We start from the raw sequence: 15,335 nt of genomic DNA, 5'->3' as shown, positions 1-15,335 counted from the left end.
ACAAGTCTTAATTCACACAACTTATTCTTAACTCTAGATCTTTCCTGCGGTGAGTGCTCTGACTTTTGGCAAAGTGGTAGGAGGAATAGATAGAAGTAGTAGGTAGGGACATTAGACAGAGGCATTAGGTAGAAATAGTAGGTGGGAGCATTAAGCAACTGTAATAGGTTGGAACATTAGGTAGAAGCCTCTGAAAACAATGCACTAGAGTTGCCCTCTGCCAGTGGCCTGTTCACGGTGAGGCATTAAAGGCTAAAAAGCAGCACTGTTGTTCATCAGTTATGTCGACTCTTTTGCTGTGGCCACCTCCTTGAGAAAGTTCCTAAAGAGAAAAAGCATCAAAAACGGACAAAAGAGTCCGATAACTTATTCACTACATGTCAGACCAAAACTGAATCAAGCTGCCAAAGTCTAATTACCATCCTAAATAAGCACAAGATCTGATTAAGAGGCCACTGAGAAAAGAAACTAAGGTGGTACCTGAATTAAGAGGACAGTGGTACAATGAGAGGCTGAGAATTATAAACCTATCTGTCATAGGGGAAAGGAGGGCAAATCTGATAAAAGTCTTCAAGTTTCTAAATCAGCTAGATAATATAAAAATGAACAGTTTCATAAAAAATGTAGTATTAGAAGCCATGACAATAAGTAGACAAAGGGTTAGAGAGGATGTTAAGTAATACTGGTCTAGTTAAGGGTGGTGGATGGTTGCCATAAACTAATCAAGGAAACAGTAAATGCTAACAGTTTTTTGATGGCAAAAAAATTCAAGAGATGGGACCCCAAGAATGTAGAACCCTTCCACGCCATACAAATAACTAATCACAAACTCATAATCACAAGTTCCCATCAAAGGTAGGTAGTAAATGGTAAGCAGCTAATGACCAGGGAGGTATATCAACAGTACTACCCGCCTGGGCATCAGGAGGGTTAGTGACAGCTGTATTGAGCTAGCATTTCAGCGGTTGTCAACTGCACTTCTGTGACCTGGGTAGCTGTTTTCTTTTCGCCTCACCCACATGTGGACTACTGGCATTCTGTCTACAAACATACAATCTCTCTTGCCACACATTATACATGATAACACAACCCACACAGCTTATTCTTCATAGATAAATTTTCCTGTAGAGCACTACGTGATAGCCCTACCTTTTGGCAAAATGGTAGGAACAATAGATAACAGTAATAGGTAGGAACATTAGGTAGAAACATTAGGCACAAGTAGTGGGAAGGAACATTAGGTAAAAGTAGTCAGCAGGATCACTTCACTAAATTTGCTCTCTGCCAGTGGCCTATCAAGAGTTGAGCAATAAAGGCTAAGAAACATGAATTAGAAACATGATATTAACATTACAAAAGATAAGACGTGTGTACTGAAAGCAATCAGGCCTAATAGAGGGTTCCACAGGGAAGCAGTCCACGAGAAACAATGCCCTCTAGAAGGATACCCACCTAGCCAACAGCCTAGTCTACCACAAGTAAGCTAACTGGGAACATTGGTATCATCGGATCTTTGGATTTATTATCATATTCCTTAGATAACCTAGGGATACAAACAGAGATTGATCTAAGCAAGATCCTAACAGTACACTGCTATTGTTAGGGTTTGGGGCAGTGAAGGGTATCAAAATTTTGACATGTGAGCAACAGAGTCCATGGGGAAACTGACAATGCCACCTACAAGTAGACAGCCTCCAAAATTTAAACCAATACATCATAAGTGCACTAGCTGGGATAAGAGAGCCTTACAGTTTTGGAGTCTGTCTTCAATTATTACTACTATTACTTTTATACTTGGTCGCTGTCTCCCACGTTAGCGAGGTAACGCAAAGAAACAGACGAAAGAATGGCCCAACGATCCCACATACACATGTACATACATAGACGTCCACACACGCACATATACATACCTAAACATCTCAACGTATATGTATATATACACATTCAGACATATACATATATACACATGTACATAATTCATACTGTCTGCCTTTAATCATTCCCATCGCCACCCCACCACACATGAAATAACAACCCCCTCCCCCCGCATGTGCACGAGGTAGTGATAGGAAAAGACAACAAAGGCCACATTCGTTCACTCTCAGTCTCTAGCTGTCATGTATAATGCACTGAAACCACAGCTCCCTTTCCACATCCAGGCCCCACACAACTTTCCATGGTTTAACCCAAATGCTTCAAACGCCCTGGTTCAATCCATTGACAGCAAGTCGACCCCGATATACCACATCGTTCCAATTCACTCTATTCCTTGCACGCCTTTCACCCTCCTGCATGTTCAGGCCCCGATCACTCAAAATCTTTTTCACTCCATCTTTCCACCTCCAATTTCGTCTCCCACTTCTCCTCGTTCCCTCCACCTCTGACACATATATCCTCTTGGTCAATCTTTCCTCACTCATTCTCTCCATGTGACCAAACCATTTCAAAACACCGTCTTCTGCTCTCTCAACCACACTCATTTTATTACCACACACTTCTCTTACCCTATTATTACTTACTCGATCAAACCATCTCACACCACATATTGTCCTCAAACATCTCATTTCCAGCACATCCATCCTCCACACCACTCTATCTATAGCCCATGCCTCGCAACCATATAACATTTTTGGAATCGCTATTCCTTCAAACATACCCATTTTTGCTTTCCAAGATAATGTTCTCGACTTCCACACATTCTTCAAGGCTCCCAGAACTTTCGCCCCCTCCCCCACCCTATAATTCACTTCCGCTTCCATGGTTCCATTCGCTGCCAAATCCACTCCCAGATATCTAAAACACTTCACTTCCTCCAGTTTTTCTCCATTCAAACTTACCTCCCAATTGACTTGACCCTCAACCCTACTGTACCTAATAACCTTGCTCTTATTCACATTTACTCTCAGCTTTCTTCTTTCACACACTTTACCAAACTCAGTTACCAGCTTCTGCAGTTTCTCACTTGAATCAGCCACCAGCGCTGGATCATCAGCAAATAACAACTGACTCACTTCCCAAGCTCTCTCATCCACAACAGACTGCATACTTACACCTCTTTCCAAAACTATTGCATTCACCTCCCTAACAACACCATCCATAAACAAATTAAACAACCATGGAGACATCACACACCCCTGCCACAAACCAACATTCACTGAGAAACAATCACTTTCCTCTCTTCCTACATGTACACATGCCTTACAACCTCGATAAAAACTTTTCACTGCTTCTATACAACTTGCCTCCCCCCACACCATATATTCTTAATACCTTCAACAGAGCATCTCTATCAACTCTATCATATGCCTTCTCCAGAGCCATAAATGCTACATACAAATCCATTTGCTTTTCTAAGTATTTCTCACATACATTCTTCAAAGCAAACACCTGATCCACACATCCTCTACCACTTCTGAAACCACACTGCTCTTCCCCAATCTCATGCTCTGTATATGCCTTCACCCTCTCAATCAATACCCTTCATATAATTTACAAGGAATACTCAACAAACTTATACCTCTGTAATTTGAGCACTCACTTTCATCCCCTTTGCCTTTGTACAATGGCACTATGCAAGCACTCCTCCAATACTCAGGCACCTCACCATGAGTCATACATACATTAAATAACTTTACCAACCAGTCAACAATACAGTCACCCCCTTTTTTTATAAATTCCACTGCAATACCATCCAAACCCGCTGCCTTGCCGGCTTTCATCTTCCGCAAAGCTTTTACTACCTCTTCTCTGTTTACCAAATCCTTCTCCCTAACCCTTTCACTTTGCACACCACCTCAACCAAAACACCCTATATCTGCCACTCTATCATCAAACACATTCAACAAACCTTCAAAATATTCACTCCATCTCCTCACATCACCACTACTTGTTATCACCTCCCCATTAGCCCCCTTCATTGAAGTTCCCTTTTGTTCCCTTGTCTTACACACTTTATTTACCTTCTTCCAAAACATCTTTTTATTCTCCCTAAAATTTAATGATACTCTCTCACCCCAACTCTCATTTGCCCTCTTTTTCACCTCTTGCACCTCTCTCTTGACCTCCTGCCTCTTTCTTTTATACATCTCCCAATCATTTGCATTTTTTCCCTGCAAAAATTGTCCAAATGCCTCTCTCTCTTCTCTTTAACTAATAATCTTGCTTCTTCACCCCACTACTCACTACCCTTTCTCATCTGTCCACCTCCCACGCTTCTCATGCCATAAGCATCTTTTGTGCAAGCCATCACTGCTTCCCTAAATGCATCCCATTCCTCCCCCACTCCCCTTACGTCGTTTGTTCTCACCTTTTTCCATTCTGTACTCAGTCTCTCCCGGTACTTCCTCACACAAGTCTCCTTCTCAAGCTCACTTACTCTCACCACTCTCTTCATCCCAACATTCTCTCTTCTTTTCTGAAAACCTCTACAAATCTTAACCTTTGCCTCCACAAGATAATGATCAGACATCCCTCCAGTTGCACTTCTCAGCACATTAACATCCAAAAGTCTCTCTTTTGCACGCCTATCAATTAACACGTAATCCAATAATGCTCTCTGACCATCTCTCCTACTTACATACATAAACTTATGAACATCTCTCTTTTTAAACCGGGTATTCCCAATCACCAGTCCTTTTTCAGCACATAAATCTACAAGACCTTCACCATTTCCATTTACGACACTGAACACCCCATGTACACCTATTATTCCCTCAACTGCCACATTATTCACCTTTGCATTCAAATCACTCATCACTATAACCCGGTCTCGTGCATCAAAACTACTAATACATTCACTCAGCTGCTCCCAAAACACTTGCCTCTCATGATCTTTCTTCTCATGCCCAGGTGCATATGCACCAATAATCACCCATCTCTCTCCATCAACTTTCAGTTTTACCCATATCAATCTAGAGTTTACTTTCTTACACTCTATCATATACTCCCACCACTCCTGCTTCAGGAGTAGTGCTACTCCTTCCCTTGCTCTTGTCCTCTCACTAACCCCTGACTTTACTCCCAGGACATTCCCAAACCACTCTTCCCCTTTACCCTTGAGCTTCGTTTCACTCAGAGCCAAAACATCCAGGTTCCTTTCCTCAAACATACTACCTATCTCTCCGTTTTTCTCATCTTGGTTACATCCACACACACATTTAGACACACCAATCTGATCCTTCGAGGAGGATGAGCACTCCCCGCATGACTCCTTCTTGTTTCCCCTTTTAGAAAGTTAAAATACAAGGAGGGGAGGGTTTCTAGCCCCCCGCTCCCGTCCCCTTTAGACGCCTTCTACGACACGTGAGGAATGTGTGGGAAGTATTCTTTCTCCCCTATGTATAAACAGGTTGAGCATCCCTAATCCAATTTCCCAAATACAAAATGTTCTAAAATCCGAAACTTTTTGAGCAGTGACATGACGTTAAAAGTGGAAAATTCCACAACTGACCTCACTTATCCATGCTGGGCTCTGACACTCTGTTAGTGCCAGTTTGTTACAAATCATCATCACCGCCAGACCTACATGCATTATACATTGTGTTTTTTACTTATTCTCTGCTCTGTGGTATGAAGATATTGTTGAAAATGTCAAAAAGGCCTCCAGAGTCCATCAGTAAGCTGGAAGAAGTGGCAGTCGAAGAAATTTTTAACATCAGTAATGAAGCTTGAGGCTCCAGTTCTTAATTCACTGACAAACAGTGAAACAGCTGAATTGGTTCTGAATCAAGGTGATCATGATAACAGAGACAAAGATGACTTTGTTTACACAGCAGAAAAAGTGCGTATAGATGACATTTGAAAATGTGCAATGGACTTACTGAAGGACTAGAGCAGCAAGCATTCATATTAGAACAAGAAATCGTCAGTTTATAAAATCTGAGAGAGACTTCTAAGACAAAAACCATTGTTGATGAGGCAAATGACTCTGAGGAAACATTTAAAAAAGCCATCCAGCAGAATGCCTCCTCATCCCTAGAGGACCCACTTCCTGAACCCTCAACTTCTTCTCTGATGTTCCTTCACACAATGATGTCAACAGTGGTGTATCCTCTCCCTCAAGTTTTTCAGGCCATATGTAGTTCTAGTATTAGTTACTGCATTCAACTTCTTTTGTAAGCAGAGATCATAACATTACTTTCATGGGGAATCTGAATTTCACCTCCACCTAAAATAACATATTTGAGTGTAACATAACCAGCAACATTATTGTGCTGAAATTTTTCTCAGTTACTTTTCATTACATTTACAGTTACCTGTAATTATCATAAATCAAATGCCTAATTGTCTTTATATCTCAAATAAAACCTAAAAAATATTACACAGCGTACTATAACCTTTTATTCAAGACGCAACATCATAGGTGAAACTAAAAACCAGCAGTTGTTTGTTGTCATTGTTTAACAGCTGATACAGGTATTCTGCAGATTCAACTGTGCAGCTTAGTTACCCAAAACATTTGTTTTCACTGTATTAATGGCATTTCATAATTTTCAAGAGTTAAATACTTATGTGTGAATAAGTATAAGAAAATAATTGCTTATCAGCAGCATATTAATTCAGTCAGGAATGACGGTGATGCCAAACAACCACAGATTGTCCACATGGACAGCTGAGGTTGTGACAACTTAACTTTCTGATGGTTCAGTGTTACACAAACTTTGTTTCATGTGCAAAATTATTAAAACTATTGTAAAAATAACCTTCACGCTAAATGTATAAGGAGTATATGAAACATAAATGGAATCTGTATTTAGACTTGGGTCCTATCCCAAAGATATCTCATTATGTGTATGCAAGTATTCCAAAATAAAAAAAAATATATAAAATCAGACACACTTCTGGTCCCAGACATTTTGGATATGGGATTCTCAACCTGTATTAGAACGCTTCTGGTCCCAGACATTTTGGATATGGGATTCTCAACCTGTATATGTATATGTATGTTTCAATAAGCATATATATAATTCTATATATATATATATATATATATATATATATATTTTTTTTTTTTTTTTTTTATACTTTGTCGCTGTCTCCCGCGTTTGTGAGGTAGCGCAAGGAAACAGACGAAAGAAATGGCCCAACCCCCCCCATACACATGTATATACATACGTCCACACACGCAAATATACATACCTACACAGCTTTCCATGGTTTACCCCAGACGCTTCACATGCCTTGATTCAATCCACTGACAGCACGTCAACCCCGGTATACCACATCGCTCCAATTCACTCTATTCCTTGCCCTCCTTTCACCCTCCTGCATGTTCAGGCCCCGATCACACAAAATCTTTTTCACTCCATCTTTCCACCTCCAATTTGGTCTCCCTCTTCTCCTTGCTCCCTCCACCTCCGACACATATATCCTCTTGGTCAATCTTTCCTCACTCATCCTCTCCATGTGCCCAAACCACTTCAAAACACCCTCTTCTGCTCTCTCAACCACGCTCTTTTTATTTCCACACATCTCTCTTACCCTTACGTTACTCACTCGATCAAACCACCTCACACCACACATTGTCCTCAAACATCTCATTTCCAGCACATCCATCCTCCTGCGCACAACTCTATCCATAGCCCACGCCTCGCAACCATACAACATTGTTGGAACCACTATTCCTTCAAACATACCCATTTTTGCTTTCCGAGATAATGTTCTCGACTTCCACACATTCTTCAAGGCCCCCAGAATTTTCGCCCCCTCCCCCACCCTATGATCCACTTCCGCTTCCATGGTTCCATCCGCTGCCAGATCCACTCCCAGATATCTAAAACACTTCAGAGGTATAAGTTTGTTGAGTATTCCTGGTAAATTATATGGGAGGGTATTGATTGAGAGGGTGAAGGCATGTACAGAGAATCAGATTGGGGAAGAGCAGTGTGGTTTCAGAAGTGGTAGAGGATGTGTGGATCAGGTGTTTGCTTTGAAGAATGTATGTGAGAAATACTTAGAAAAGCAAATGGATTTGTATGTAGCATTTATGGATCTGGAGAAGGCATATGATAGAGTTGATAGAGATGCTCTGTGGAAGGTATTAAGAATATATGGTGTGGGAGGAAAGTTGTTAGAAGCAGTGAAAAGTTTTTATCGAGGATGTAAGGCATGTGTACGTGTAGGAAGAGAGGAAAGTGATTGGTTCTCAGTGAATGTAGGTTTGCGGCAGGGGTGTGTGATGTCTCCATGGTTGTTTAATTTGTTTATGGATGGGGTTGTTAGGGAGGTAAATGCAAGAGTCCTGGAAAGAGGGGCAAGTATGAAGTCTGTTGGGGATGAGAGAGCTTGGGAAGTGAGTCAGTTGTTGTTCGCTGATGATACAGCGCTGGTGGCTGATTCATGTGAGAAACTGCAGAAGCTGGTGACTGAGTTTGGTAAAGTGTGTGGAAGAAGAAAGTTAAGAGTAAATGTGAATAAGAGCAAGGTTATTAGGTACAGTAGGGTTGAGGGTCAAGTCAATTGGGAGGTGAGTTTGAATGGAGAAAAACTGGAGGAATTCTATATATAACTATTATTATCATTATCATTATTTTTCATTACTATACTTAGTCGCTGTCTCCCGCATCAGTGACGGAGCGCAAGGAAACAGACAAAGGAATGGCCAAACCCACCCAAACACATGTATACATATAAACACCCACACACGCACATATACATACCTATACATTTTAACGTATACATACATATACAGACACAGACATATACATACAAATGTACCTATTCATACTTGCTGCCTTCATCCATTCCTGTCGCCACCCCACCACACATGAAATGTCACCCCCCCTTTCAGTGCGCGTGCACGAGGTAGTGCCAGGAAAAGACAACAAAAGCCACATTCATTCACACTCAGTCTCTAGCTATCTAGTGTAATGCACAGAAACCACTGCTCCCTTTAAACATCAAGGCCCCACAAAACTTTCCATGGTTTACCCCAGATGCTTCACATGCCCTGGTTCAATCCATTGACAGGAAGGCAACCCCGGTATACTACATCATTCCAATTCACTCTATTCCTTGCTCGCCTTTCACCCTCCTGCATGTTCAGGCCCCGATCCCTCAAAATCCTTTTCACTCCATCCTTCCACCTCCAATTTGGTCTCCCACTTCTCCTCGTTCCCTCCACCTCTGAGACATAAATCCTCTTTGTCAATCTTTCCTCACTCATTCCCTCCATGTGCCCAAACCATTTCAACACACCCTCTTCTACTCTCTCAACCATACTCTTTTAATTTCCATACATCTCTCTTACCCTTACATTACTTACTTGATCAAGCCACCTCACACCACATACTGTCCTCAAACACTTCATTTGCAACACATCCACCCTCCTCCATACAACCCTGTCTACAGCCCATGCCTTGCAACCATATAACATTGTTGGAACTACTATTCCTTCAAACATATATATTTTTGCTCTCCAAGATAACATTCTCTCCTTCCACACATTCTTCATTGCTCCCAGAACCTTTGCCCCCTCACCCAACCTGACTCACTTCTGCTACCATGGTTCAATCTGATACTACATCCACTCCCAGATATCTAAAACACTTCACTTCCTCCAATTCTTCTCTCTTCAAACTTCCATCCCAATGTACTTGTCCCTCAACCCTACTGAACCTAATAACCTTGCTCTTATTTACATCTACTCTCAACTTTCTCCTTTCACACACTTTTCCAAACTCAGTCACCAATCTTTGCAGTTTCTCTCACGAATCAGCTACCTGAGCTGTATCATCAACGAACAACAACTGACTCCATTCCCAGGTCCTCTCATACGCAACAGTCGGCATACTCGCCCCTCTCTCCAAAACTCTTGCGATTACGTCCCTAACCACCCCATCCATATACCAATTAAACAAACATGGGGACATCGCACACCCCTGCTGCAGACCAACATTCACTGGGAACCAATCATTCTCCTCTCTTCCTACTCGTATACATGCCTTACATCTTTGGAAAGATCTTTTCACTGCTTCTAGCAACTTACCTCCCACATCATATACTCTTTAAGTCCTTCGACAAAGAATCTCTATCCATCCTATCATATGCCTTCTCCAGATCCATAAATGCTGCAAACAAATCCATGTTTTTCTAAGTATTGTCTCACACACTTTCTTCAAAGCAAACACCTGATCCACACCTCTACCACTTCTGTAACCACCAGCCTAAGCCAGGTACCCTTTTTATCGCCCAACCTCTAGGGGTGGATGACAAGCTGGGTTGACTATGGACCGACTGCTGCAACCAGGATTGGAGCTTATGTGCTTAACCCTGGGTAGCCTGTGAATAAGTCATGGTCAGGAAGGCTAACCACTACACGACGGGAGTCCATTTGCCTCCTGCCAATGTTCCTATCTATTCTCTTGTTTTTCTCAGTATTAAACTACTTCCAAAAGATTTTCTTATTCTCCCTGAAGTTTGCTGATACTCACTGACCCAACCCTCATTTGCCCTCTTTTTCAGACCCCAGCCTAAGCCAGGAACACAAATTATCAACCAGCCCCCAGGAATGGATAATCAAATGGGTTGACTGTGGATTGCCTGAAGTGACCAGGATTTGAACCTAAGAAAAACTGAACCTGGACAGCCTGTGAATTTGTAACAGTCAGTAATGCTAGTTGGAAATAAAATGTCTGTCTTGTGCAGAAGGTTGATCAAGCAGGAAAAGATAGGATAACAGAGAGGTGTGGTAATAAAAATAATAAGGTTGAAAGAGCTGAAAAGGATATGTTGAAATGGTCTGGACATTTAGAGGATGAGTGAGGGGAGGATGACAAAAAATGTATATGTGTCAGAGGTGGAGAGGACAAAAGGAATACCAAAATGGAGATGGCAGGATGTTGTGCTCAACACCTGAACATGCCTAAGGGTGTAAGGTATGCATGGTATAGAATGAAATGTAATGATAAGGGATACCGGGGACAATGAGACAATGTGCTGTCAGAGGACTAAATTAGGGCATATGAAGTGGCCATGGGAAACCAAAGAAAGGCCTGTGCAGCCTGGTCATGGTTGGGTGGCTCTGGTTCCAGTGCATCCTACATGACAAACAGAGAGTAGATGTGAAAACCTGAAGCCCATTCCTCCTTTTTCCTGGTGCTACCTCACTAATGTGGGAAGTGGTGAAAATATATGAGAGAAAATCAGAAAAATACAGAAGAAAATCTTAACTAGTACCCATACTTGCAATTGTCTTTGGTTTAAAACTTTTTAACTTTTAATCTGTGAATGATGTGGTAAATTGTCGTTTTCATATATTTATTCTACATCATTCGCTTCGGTAGGTTCTTCCCTTAAGCATGAGCTGATAATTATCAAAGTAGTCAGAAAAGTATAAGAGAAAATAGCTAAAAGATATGGAAATCTTACCTAGTATACGAACGCTTGCGATTACCTTCAGCAGAAGCCACCAGATTTGAGCGCATCCAGCCAGCTTTGCCAAGCAAATCTGAGAGTTTCATGCGAGATTCTTAAAATAATGAAGGCAATTTAGGTAGACACAATTCATGAAAACTGAACTGAAAAAGCACGTAAAATCATGGCAACAGTGTATTACGCACACCAGACATATAACTGTCTCTACAGTAATTAGAAAATTCAACAAGTCTTACATGTATTCTCCCTCTAAATGTTCTATGCTTATACTAGTCTTTTCTTCTGCAATTATAAATAACACTAAAACATACTGTACTTTGTTTCCATGTTTACTTTCCTTACAAACTCCTGTCACCCACAAAAATCATCATTTATTTAAATGACAATATATCTTTCTGTCTATCAACAAATCCAATTCCATGGGGCTGATCAGTAACACACAGATTTTCCATTCACTCACACACGTCTATACCCCACGTGCATACAGTGCATTAGAATGTGAAATTCATTGGTAAAAAGCCACTTCTTTTTTTTCTCTTGGTAAATAAGGTGAGTTATCAAGTAAGACCAAAGACTCAATTCACACCACCACACAAAATGGTTCCGTTGCATTATATCCAACAATAGAAATTTCATCAACTGTTCTATCCATTCATACCTCTTTCACTCTGATTGAGTTATAAGTCACTTGCAAGAATTTCATCCTCTCTTCTAAGCATTGTCATTCCATACTGATTCAATATCTTTATTTATCTATCTATTAACTCATTTCCATTGCTCATCCAGTGCTCATCCTCCTCGAAGGCTCAGACTGGGGTATCTAAATGTGTGTGGATGTAACCAAGATGTGAAAAAAGGAGAGATAGGTAGTATGTTTGAGGAAAGGAACATGGATTTTTTGGCTCTGAGTGAAACGAAGCTCAAAGGTAAAGGGGAAGAGTGGTTTGGGAATGTCTTGGGAGTAAAGTCAGGGGTTAGTGAGAGGACAAGAGCAAGGGAAGGAGTAGCAGTACTCCTGAAAAAGGAGTTGTGGGAGTATGTGATAGAATGTAAGAAAGTAAATTCTTGATTACTATGGGTAAAACTGAAAGATGATGGAGAGAGATGGGTGATTATTGGTGCATATGCACCTGGGCATGAGAAGAAAGATCATGAGAGGCAAGTGTTTTGGGAGCAGCTGAATGAGTGTGTTAGTGGTTTTGATGCACGAGACCGGGTTATAGTGATGGGTGATTTGAATGCAAAGGTAAGTAATGTGGCAGTTGAGGGAATAACTGGTATACATGGGGTGTTCAGTATTGTAAATGGAAATGGTGAAGAGCTTGTAGATTTATGTGCTGAAAAAGGACTGGTGATTGGGAATACCTGGTTTAAAAAGCGAGATATACATAAGTATATGTATGTAAGTAGGAGAGATGGCCAGAGAGCGTTATTGGATTACGTGTTAATTGACAGGCGCGCGAAAGATAGACTTTTGGATGTTAATGTGCTGAGAGGTGCAACTGGAGGGATGTCTGGTCATTATCTTGTGGAGGCTAAGGTGAAGATTTGTATGGGTTTTCAGAAAGGAAGAGTGAATGTTGGGGTGAAGAAGGTGGTGAGAGTAAGTGAGCTTGGGAAATAGACTTGTGTGAGGAAGTACCAGGAGAGACTGAGTACAGAATGGAAAAAGGTGAGAACAATGGAAGTAAGGGGAGTGGGGGAGGAATGGGATGTATTTAAGGAATCAGTGATGGATCGCGCAAAAGATGCTTGTGGCATGAGAAGAGTGGGAGGTGGGTTGATTAGAAAGGGTAGTGAGTGGTGGGATGAAGAAGTAAGATTATTGGTGAAAGAGAAGAGAGAGGCATTTGGACGATTTTTGCAGGGAAAAAATGCAATTGAGTGGGAGATGTATAAAAGAAAGAGACAAGAGGTCAAGAGAAAGGTGCAAGAGGTGAAAAAGAGGGCAAATGAGAGTTGGGGTGAGAGAGTATCATTAAATTTTAGGGAGAATAAAAAGATGTTCTGGAAGGAAGTAAATAAAGTGCGTAAGACAAGGGAGCAAATGGGAACTTCAGTGAAGGGCGCAAATGGGGAGGTGATAACAAGTAGTGGTGATGTGAGAAGGAGATGGAGTGAGTATTTTGAAGGTTTGTTGAATGTGTTTGATGATAGAGTGGCAGATATAGGGTGTTTTGGTCGAGGTGGTGTGCAATGTGAGAGGGTTAGGGAAAATGATTTGGTAAACAGAGAAGAGGTAGTAAAAGCTTTGCGGAAGATGAAAGCCGGCAAGGCAACAGGTTTGGATGGTATTGCAGTGGAATTTATTAAAAAAGGGGGTGACTGTATTGTTGACTGGTTGGTAAGGTTATTCAATGTATGTATGACTCATGGTGAGGTGCCTGAGGATTGGCGGAATGCGTGCATAGTGCCATTGTACAAAGGCAAAGGGGATAAGAGTGAGTGCTCAATTCACAGAGGTATAAGTTTGTTGAGTATTCCTGGTAAATTATATGGGATGGTATTGATTGAGAGGGTGAAGGCATGTACAGAGCATCAGATTGGGGAAGAGCAGTGTGGTTTCTTAAGTGGTAGAGGATGTGTGGATCAGGTGTTTGCTTTGAAGAATGTATGTGAGAAATACATATATATATATATATATATATATATATATATATATATATATTTTTTTTTTTTTTTCATACTATTCGCTATTTCCCGCGATAGCGAGGTAGCGTTAAGAACAGAGGACTGGGCCTTTGAGGGAATATCCTCACCTGGCCCTCTTCTCTGTTCCTTCTTTTGGAAAAAAAAAAAAATGAGAGGGGAGGATTTCCAGCCCCCCGCTCCCTTCCCTTTTAGTCGCCTTCTACGACACGCAGGGAATACGTGGGACGTATTCTTTCTCCCCTATCCCCAGGGATATATATATATATATATATATATATATATATATATATATATATATATATATATATGTATGTGAGAAATACTTAGAAAAGCAAATGGATTTGTATGTAGCATTTATGGATCTGGAGAAGGCATATGATAGAGTTGATAGAGATGCTCTGTGGAAGGTATTAAGAATATATGGTGTGGGAGGCAAGTTGTTAGAAGCAGTGAAAAGTTTTTATCGAGGATGTAAGGCATGTGCACGTGTAGGAAGAGAGGAGAGTGATTGGTTCTCAGTGAATGTAGGTTTGCGGCAGGGGTGTGTGATGTCTCCATGGTTGTTTAATTTGTTTATGGATGGTGTTGTTAGGGAGGTGAATGCAAGAGTTTTGGAAAGAGGGGCAAGTATGAAGTCTGTTGTGGATGAGAGAGCTTGGGAAGTGAGTCAGTTGTTGTTCGCTGATGATACAGCGCTGGTGGCTGATTCATGTGAGAAACTGCAGAGGCTGGTGACTGAGTTTGGTAAAGTGTGTGAAAGAAGAAAGTTAAGAGTAAATGTGAATAGGAGCAAGGTTATTAGGTACAGTAGGGTTGAGGGTCAAGTCAATTGGGAGGTAAGATTGAATGAAGAAAAACTGGAGGAAGTAAAGTGTTTTAGATATCTGGGAGTGGATCTGGCAGCGGATGGAACCATGGAAGCGGAAGTGGATCGTAGGGTGGGGGAGGGGGCAAAAATCCTGGGAGCCTTGAAGAATGTGTGGAAGTCGAGAACATTATCTCGGAAAGCAAAAATGGGTATGTTTGAAGGAATAGTGGTTCCAACAATGTTGTATGGTTGTGAGGCGTGGGCTATGGATAGAGTTGTGCGCAGAAGGGTGGATGTGCTGGAAATGAGATGTTTGAGGACAATGTGTGGTGTGAGGTGGTTTGATCGAGTAAGTAACATAAGGGTAAGAGAGATGTGTTGAAATAAAAAAGAGCGTGGTTGAGAGAGCAGAAGAGGGTGTTTTGAAATGGTTTGGGCACATGGAGAGAATGAGTGAGGAAAGATTGACCAAGAGGATATATGCATCGGAGGTGGAGGGAAT

At 41.3% G+C, this 15,335-nt stretch overlaps 1 protein-coding gene across 4 annotated transcripts in view; it reads right to left on the bottom strand.

Moving 5' to 3' along the window:
• Positions 1–15,335, bottom strand: part of BRWD3 (bromodomain and WD repeat-containing protein) — a 385,638-nt gene that overhangs the window by 328,643 nt on the left and 41,660 nt on the right. The window contains exon 1 of one of the 4 annotated variants that reach the window (XM_071688834.1): positions 11,368–11,389. The exons of the other annotated variants lie outside the window; for them this stretch is intronic. The gene's annotated coding sequence lies outside the window, so the exon portion shown is untranslated. Of the gene's footprint in view, positions 1–11,367; positions 11,390–15,335 lie in introns of those variants that run through there. 4 annotated transcript variants of the gene reach the window in all.

Source organism: Panulirus ornatus, chromosome 46 (genome assembly GCF_036320965.1).
Source record: "Panulirus ornatus isolate Po-2019 chromosome 46, ASM3632096v1, whole genome shotgun sequence".
NCBI classification, from domain to species: Eukaryota; Metazoa; Arthropoda; class Malacostraca; order Decapoda; family Palinuridae; genus Panulirus; species Panulirus ornatus.
The sequence above is the reverse complement of the archived record's forward strand: the minus strand, read 5'-3'. Positions and strand labels throughout refer to the sequence as shown.